Raw genomic sequence first — 8,967 nt, forward strand, 5'->3', positions numbered from 1 at the left:
TTCCGGATCATTTGGTCCTCGCGCCCCGTCGATGTTTCCGATGACAAGGTCGTACAGGGGGGTCGTCATGAATAAAGCAGTAACCTTCCCGCTGAAGTACGGGGTTTCAAACTCAATTTCTGCTTCGGGAAGCATCCGAACCGTACGGTCAATTAGGCAAACCGGTTTTGTTTTGCCTGTTAACTCACTTTCCCGTATCAAATTTCTCCGCACGATAACAGTGGAGCTGCCGGTATCTCTTAACACCGTAATCTTTTTGTCCGCAACTTTTCCAGGCAGCGTTGGCATTCCCTTCGAAACACCGGTTGGCTGTTTTGTCATTACAGAACCCACAATAGGGATTTTCTCCCCATTTTTCAACTCTACGAATCCGTCGGTGACGGCATTATCATCGGATTTCGGTGCTGCTAGCCCACACACCTGGTGAGTGACTCGCTCCGTTTCGACATGCGTCTGCTTTGTGCCCAGTCTGACCACACTTGAAACATTTTACAACCGTGGGGCTCGTGAAGTTAGTTCGGCAGTTTTTAGCACGGTGACCCACTCGGTTACACAAAAAACATCGCGGAATGCTCTCCGGTGCACGCTTCTTTTCTTCGGGAGCCACTTTCTTCGAATCTTCAGGACACTCCTTCTTGACCCTGGCCAAATTAGTTCCACCTTGCGCTTCCAAGAATTGATCAGCCTATTCGAGCATGCCTTCAAGTGACTCAGCCTTCCTCTCTTTCAAGTACAGCGACAGGCTTGGGTGGCAACTAGTAAGAAATTGTTCTCTAATTATGAGCTCTCTAAGCTAATCGTACTCCTGCGCTGTCCCTGAAAGTTCAATCCATCTATCGAAATAATGGCTAAGTCGGGCGGCGTACTGCGTAGCCGTCTCACCATCAGCTGGCTTTCCTGTCCGAATCTGTCCCGGAATCTTTCCACAGTAAATATAAATCGCTTCAGCAATGCAGTTTTCACCTTTGCATAGTTGGCTGCATCGGTCGGCGTCAGCCTGCCGTACACACTGAGCGCTTCACCACTCAAGCAAGTACTCAAAGCAGTTGCGCATTGATGTTCCGGCCAATTCTGGCTCCTCGCAATCGTCTCAAATTTGTGAAGGTCCGCGTCAAGGTCGTCCTTCTTTTCATAAAACGCTACGAGCAGCTTGCTTGGGTTGAAGCAGAAGCCGTGGTCCTCCCGTTCGCTGCGTTCAAATCTATCCTGGACCCGAGCTTCACTTCGCTGCTGCAAACGGAGCCGCTCGAGTTCCATCTCGTGCTGTCGCTGCCGTTCCCTTTCCTCTCTTTCTTCTTTCGCCCTCTCAGATGCCAGTCTTTCTCTCTCCAGCCCTAACTTCAATTTCTGCTCTCTTTCTTCTCTCGCCCTTTCGGCTGCCAACTTTTCTCTCTCCAGCTCCAACTTCAATTGCTGCTCTCTTTCTTCATTCGCCCTTTCAGCGGCCTGTCTTTCTCTCTCCAACTCAGCTGCTTTATCTTCATTGCCCTCTCAGCTGCCAACCTCTCTCGTTCCAACTCAGCTGCTTTTTCTTCCTTGGCTCTCTCAGCTGCCAACCTCTCTCTCTCCACCGCCTCTTTCTCCTTCTGGCTTATTCATTTCCGTAGTTCGGCGCCAGAAAGACCCATATTCTCACCAAGAGCAACTAACTTTTCGAGATCCATGGTGTCTCGCAAATAAAACCTTGCCGCGTGCAAAAAATATCTGCCTAAATCAGTATATCGGAACACTCTTCTGCACTCGTTAACGAGAACACTGAGCAACACACAAAATCGTTCCGATAGCACTATCCACAACTCGAGGCTCTTTCTCACTACTTTAGACACACTGTGCACCAAAAGGTCCTCGTCGCGGACGCCAGATTAATTGTTACGGGTCCCGTTAATTAGGGAGCCGATCGCCGGGCTAATTCCAAGGGCCGAAGTATCGGCCCCGCAAACCGCACCACGAAAGCGTGGACAATTTAGAAGTGGTTCTTTTTGGCGCGCCAGCGGACGCCGGCTGTGGCCCAAAGAACAAATCAGAGCCGAGAGTTGATAAACAAAACAGAATTATATTCTCAATAATGGCAGATCAAAAAGAATACACAATTATGCACACTCCACAATAGTTGAATACAATAAGTCACCCACCAAATAACGTACTACACAGTACAATCAGCCACACTCGAAACAACGGACACAGACAACAATATGCACTACAATGCAGTCGCATGCATTGAACAACCAAGACACTTAAAGACTAAAGAGATAGAAAACCTATTCAGTCCAAAGTTCTTGAAACAAAAGTCTAGATGATACTCTTCCGAGAATCACTCACTCAAAGTCCAGCGTTGTTGTCGTTCCGTTGCCCCCGAAGTTTCTCTTCCAGGAAACCTCGCCAAGGTTTCTCTTCCAGGAAACCTCGCTTCTTCAATTGGCCACTCTCCAAGCTTCAAACTTTTTCGCCGGAAACACGTCGGCTTCACACACGCAGCTGTTGCCACGCGTCTTCACTCGATAGCGGTAACCACACACTCTTGCCTGTAGCTCGAGTCGTCACCCCTCAGGTGGAAATCATCTTCTTCTCCTGCTTTGTCTCTACGGACAAAACCTTCGCCAAATACACGGCGGAATCCCTACGCGCTCTGGCGCTAACTTCCGTCTTCTCCTGATCTCTCACCTCGGCTGCTCTATTAAATACCTTCCGCGCGATGTTCACTTTCACAGCGCATGAAATCAGTTTTCCAGATTCAGCCAATTCGTCTTTCTTCTTGAGATTAAGTTCTAATATAGGCGTTTAAGTTCAAATATAGAGATTGTGCACTTGACATGCAGGAACTGACCAAGAGAAGAGTGCAACATATGCTTTTGTCAATTACTCAGAGGTTGGGTCGCAACAAAGCGTACTCAAAAAATTTCAATGCATTATGTGTGACATTTTCACTGTATTTGACACTGTACAGTTTTCTGACCGTATAATGAAGATCAAGAGCCTCAGAAAAGAATGATGTTGACCATAAGGAACATTGCGAACACTTGACCATAACAAGTAATGCTATCAAATAGTTAAATAGCTTACATTTCCTTGATAGTGTTAGAATCTGGCTCTTAGCTGGGTCTGATGTAAAGGAGTCCACCCAAATTGTCACTGGCACCGATTTTTCGCTGCCTTAGTTTGAAGAAACTGCTGGGCACAAGGTGAATCTACGCATAGAACCATCAAGTCGTTGGGCATGGCAGTCAGTGACCTTGTCCTTGCTTAGGGGAAGGCCTCTTTAGCTGTAAAAGTGGGTGCGAAAGCTAAACTCGCCTGGCTGCCTGAAGTCAAGCAAATGTGAAAGCAACGATTTTGTTTCCTCTGTAATATTATTAGATAAGTGTGTTTGCCATAACGAATCAGCATAAAAGAAAAGGATTTGCGAATGTATGAAAGAGATAACATAGTGACCCTTGCAGCAATATATCCGAGCAGAATACCAGGATGCATAAAAAAATCTCTATACAAGTCTATGTCTATTAAAAACAAATAGATATACGGGCGTGCATACTAAGCAGGTATTGAAGGATGCTATGAAGCTTTGCCGCTCCAAGCCCCAAAGACACTGTCTTACCAGCAGCATTTATTTGATTTGTTCCTTCAGTTAGAAAAACAGAAGCTTCAGCAGTAGTGGAGACAATGTCATCTCTTCTTGACATGGAAAGCTGGTAAAACATACCACGGTGTGGGTTCTACAAGTTACGGTGCATGCCTATTACCAGCCCTAAATTAAAATGCCCCGAGAACAGCCGCACTTTTCTAATCCAGCATTAACCATACACAGTTACCTATTGACCTAAAACACCTTTTGAGCACATGGCCTACTGACACCATTCAATGAAAAACCGTAGACTCAGTTGCATTAGTTGTCTGAGTTAAGTACATTGACTTGTGAGGATTGACGAGATATGTGTGATGTTTCTGTAGGATGCAGTTTATATAATTTCTCTTTCATAGCTATGATAGCATGCTGTTTTCATAAGCTTAACTATGCAAGTGTCTTTCAGTGGTCCTTGCATGTACACTGCATTTGAGATATGTCAGCAAATCATCTTTCCACGTAGTTCTCTTTAGAATTCACTGATAGAGTCTTCCAGTAGTGAATAGTCATAATTGGGATATAGTGTCAAGTAGTGGTTAATGCTAAAATAAACATGCCAACACAAAGTGTATCAATGGGCATAGCACGTAATTCATAAGCTTGTAGTCATGACACCAACATAAGATTGATGTTTAACTCACTTAAACCTTTTTACGTGCACAAGATATTTGAAGAAGCCATGAAAGCTTAAATGAATACCTACCTTACAAATGTGTTTTCGTCTGTGCACTCGGTGTTCAAATGCAATTTCCTTTCTGTGCTTCGGTTCTTGGGCATCTTGATACGCTTGAAGATGATCAGAGCAGCTGTGTTGTTGAGTCGTCTTGGTGGGCAATAATCAGACAATGATTGGCCGTCTAATTTGCAAAATGCACGAACGAATGTGAGACCGAGGCAGCGAGTGGTAATTATGGCCTCTTCCGCGTGCTTTTGATTGTCCGGCATTCAGTGACAAATTGGCAGGAAAGAAGAGCATTGTGGACACACTGTCAGAAAATTGTCTTGACGGACGAACAAGTCGACTGAAACTAAAAGACACAGACAGAAAGATGAACACAGAGACGTCGTGATGTATAGAGTCAGTAACTTGCAGACGTCAAAAACCACAGATTGAGATATACATGTACAAGAGACAAAGCTGTACAGATGGACCGACAGAAAGACAGGCTGCGACATTAGATGGACAATATAAACAGAACAATTACTAGATGCTGAGACAGGCTGAAAGCAGACATACGAACAGAAATGCAGACAGACGTATGGATGAAGCGTCACATATACAAAGATGGTGGAACGACATGTGAACGGAGAGACATGTGCACCGATGAACGGGCAGACATACATATAGACAAGTGAACTGAAGAACAGAAAAAGACATACCAACAGATGAATGGACGCACGGATAGACAAGAGTGAAAGACTGACAAAAACAGCGACAATAACATAGACAGAGGGTGATCAAGAGAGATGTACAGCTTAACACGTGAGCTCTCGCTGGTCAAGCACAAGCTTATTATTAACAGGACAATACACAAGCTTCCAGGCCCTGGCATCTACTTTGGCTGCGGTGATCTGTGCTATACCAGTGATTGTTTGAGCCAGTCCCGCGAGTCTGTTTGTCACTACCAGCCAGTCGAGCAAGTCACGCAGTCAGCAGGGCCAAAAAGCGTCAGCACGGAAGCAGGTTCTAGCCATCGAGCGACGATTGTTCCAAGCCACACCAGGGAGTGTATGTGGTTGGGCTAGGTGACCTAGGTTCATGAGGGCGACATTTAAGGAGTATTCACTGTAGAAAACTAAGAAAAAAGCTCTGCGCTCTGCTCTCCATAAAATAAGCAGAGGGCTCTACATACATGCAGATGCAGAGACATGTGGAAACGCATGAAGAAAAACGGTAAAACGATTGGGAGCATAAAGAGCGTAGCCCTCTTCTCTGTCAACGTAAACGCACTCTAAATTTCGTCACCATGTACATAGACCAACTGGCCCGAAAATCTACACTAGTCGGCATGGCTCGACGGTACTGCTTTGGTGCCGCTGCAACCGTCAACCACCCATGTCACCCGTGCCGCAACAGACTTGCTGGTGGCACACTGCTGCTGGGACGGCTGCAGCTGTTTTTTCTTATGGCGGTACACCTTACGTTTAGACACCCCGCACATTAATGGTGAGGCTTCTCAATCCACGGTATCTGTTATCATGAATGCAATTGAAACATGAGCATTATACAGAAAGCTATACATTATACAGATAGACGAGAGCAAGAAAGACTAAAAAAAGACTAACAAAAACATAGAGAGACAGGGAGGAAGATTAAGAAAGACACAAAGCCTAAAGAACGAGCTCTCGCAAGTCAAGCACCAGCTTAGTACTAACACATCACTACACGAGCTTCCAGCTCCTTGCATCCTCTTGGGCAATGGTGATCTGTTTTATACCAGACATTGTGTCAGTCATTAAGAGCCAGTCAAGTGGATCACTTTGTGTGACTTGATCGAGTCGCTGTTAATGACAGTCAGCAAGGCCAAAAAAATCACTGCATATTTACGAGGTAGATGACGACGAGTAAGGTGAAGCAGACGGACGTAGAGCGGACGCACAGATGCACAGCGAAAAGACGGGTGGACGGACGCACGGACGGGCGGACGGATGAAGAGAGTGATGCATGGGCGGACGGGTGAAGAGACGAAGAGACGGATGCGCGGGCGGGCGGAAGGATGCACGATGGACGCAAGAATGCATGGGCGGACGGTCGGACGTGCAAATGTTTTGCCCCACTCATCATTCACTTCACAGATATGCCATGAAAACCCCATATGTCATCTAGTTATATAATTCCTAAGCACTTATACAACACCTTCTAACGAGTGACTCAAATTGGAGGTGGCTACTTATTACCACTATAGAGGAGGAATTGACCCATGTCGTAAGGAGCTTCACCCTAAAAGACAGACAGAATGCCGGATGGATGCAAAGACGGTTGAACGGATGGAGATGCACAGAGACCCACCATAATACACCGAAGGATATAGGCATGAATGCAGACAGATGGACAGTGAAAACACTGGATAAAGACAATAATTGAGAGACTTACAGAGACAGAGAAATAGACAGACAGATAGAAGCACAGAACACCGACATATGAAGAGATAGAGTGACGGGCAAGATAAAGGCACAGACTCGGACAGATGGACAGTGAAAATAACGCATGAAGAGACTGACAGAGAGAGAGAGAAACAAATGGCCAGATGGATAGATACACAAAAATTCGCGTACAGAGACGCACTGATAGGCACAAAATGAGACAGGCAGGCGGACAGATGCATGGACCAACATGGAAACAGACAAAGGGCTGGAGATGCACGGATTGGCGAAACGTCAGTTTTTCGGATAGACAGGGCTGAATCATAGCAGCAAAGTTAAGACAGGCATACGGTCACACAGACAAATCAAGACAGATAGACAAGAAAACAATGGCAGACATTTACGTGCAGGTAAATGCAGAGAGACAAATTATGAAAGTAGACAGAAACACAGACTAACAGACACAGGCAGATGAATGGACATACGCAGTCAGAAACTGACAAAAGACTACAGAGGGACACAGTGAAATGGTGCAAGAAAAACGTGTAGACCGAGGCCTACAGAGCAACGTGAACAGACAATGACGTAGACAAACATTAAGAGATATGCAGGCAAAGGAATTGACAAACAAATGCAGATAGTGAGAAAATCAAACAGAGATGGACAGAGTTACAGATCACTAGGTAGAGAGAAAAGAGAGCACTGAGAGTGACAGTCTAAAGAAGCGCCGATGGACAACCAGAAGCTGCTCGTGAGCCATTTCATCGTGAAGGGTTTGATGGTGTGGCCATTCGCTTTCGACCTTGACTTTCATAACGTCTTAGAGGACCTGCAAGTACAAATAACCAAAACTGATATAATAATATGGGTACAGTGGACAGAAATAATGGCTAATTCAATCCTATTGTAAACACTTTTTTATATAACTGCTGCTAAGTTCTTCATATAGGGCCTATGGAGCATAACCTTACTTGGGCTCTTGTTTCTCTACTGCAATATCCTCTTCTAGAAAATATCAAGAGCAAACCTGCAATATTAATATGTATTATTCTAGTATCAGTTAATTGAAATCACAAGCTTAGTACTTGAGATGACCTGCTGAAGTGCTACACTATTCAACATTACTACGTTAATTAAAGTTGATTTAAAGTCAACTGAATCCATAAAGCAAGAGACTTACATTGATTAGTTTTTTAAATAGCTTATTTCTTTCACCAACCTGCATTGTTAACACTGTACATTATTATTTTATGTTGAATCTGCAATACAATTTAGGCCTGAAGGCAAGCCAATGTGTCTCCGACTATGAAGTGATTGCATTGCTGGAAACTGGCTCGACAAAACACCGAATACAAGCACCACAAGTGTTCAGCAGATTTCATTCTAGGGTTCCTTTTCTGCTTTTACGCAATAAACATTCCAAATGCATGCCCATAAGTCTGCAAGCTGCAGTTGAGTGGTATAAATGAGCTGACTACTACTGGCAATCGTAGCCTATCTTCGCACTGACACACGCTCAATACTGAGGAACCAATTGAGCATTTGTGAAAATTGTGAATAAACACAAGCCCTTTAGGCAACTTGGGTGCAGGGATAATCTGCTATTCGTCATCATCAGCCTGACTGCGCCCACTGAAAGCATTTTGCATGATCCACCAATCAACCCGGTCTTGTGCTATCTGCTGCTACAATGTACACGCGAAGTTTGCAGTCTAATTAGCACACCTATCTTTCTACTCTTTCAGCATTTGCCTTCTTTCAAATGCTTCTTTTCAATTGTAAAACGACAGGAGATGTTGTGTTCTCGGTTTTCGGTTTCGGTTTCGGATTGACATGAGAGGATGCCAGGGGGCGCCGCTCTGGCATCTAGGATTTCAAGACGACTGTAAAATAAAGACAGTGTGTGTTGGGTAACCGTGGAGTGCGGTTGTTCTTTCTTTCGGCGCTTCACGCTAACCCCCGTGTTCGGGCTGGTCGGCGTCCCCGCCGGCCGCGTACGTCTCCGTCGGCTTCTCCTTCTGCTTCGTCGGGACCAGCCAGCCCCCAACACAGCAACCAGCCAGCCCCCAACACAGCAGGAGAGTCACTTGAAAAACTTTCAGAGTTCTTTGGTAGCACCAGAGTCCTTCAATGCTTTTCTGGTCACAAAACTCCGCCCGAAGGTTGATCTAGGGACAAAATCTGTCGCTAGAGGCGCCACCCGTCGTATGGGGGCCACAAGCCGCCGCCACTGCTGGGCTTGTATGCGCACTGCGGCCGACGTT

This window comes from Rhipicephalus microplus, chromosome X, assembly GCF_043290135.1.
Source record: "Rhipicephalus microplus isolate Deutch F79 chromosome X, USDA_Rmic, whole genome shotgun sequence".
Lineage (NCBI taxonomy): Eukaryota > Metazoa > Arthropoda > Arachnida > Ixodida > Ixodidae > Rhipicephalus > Rhipicephalus microplus.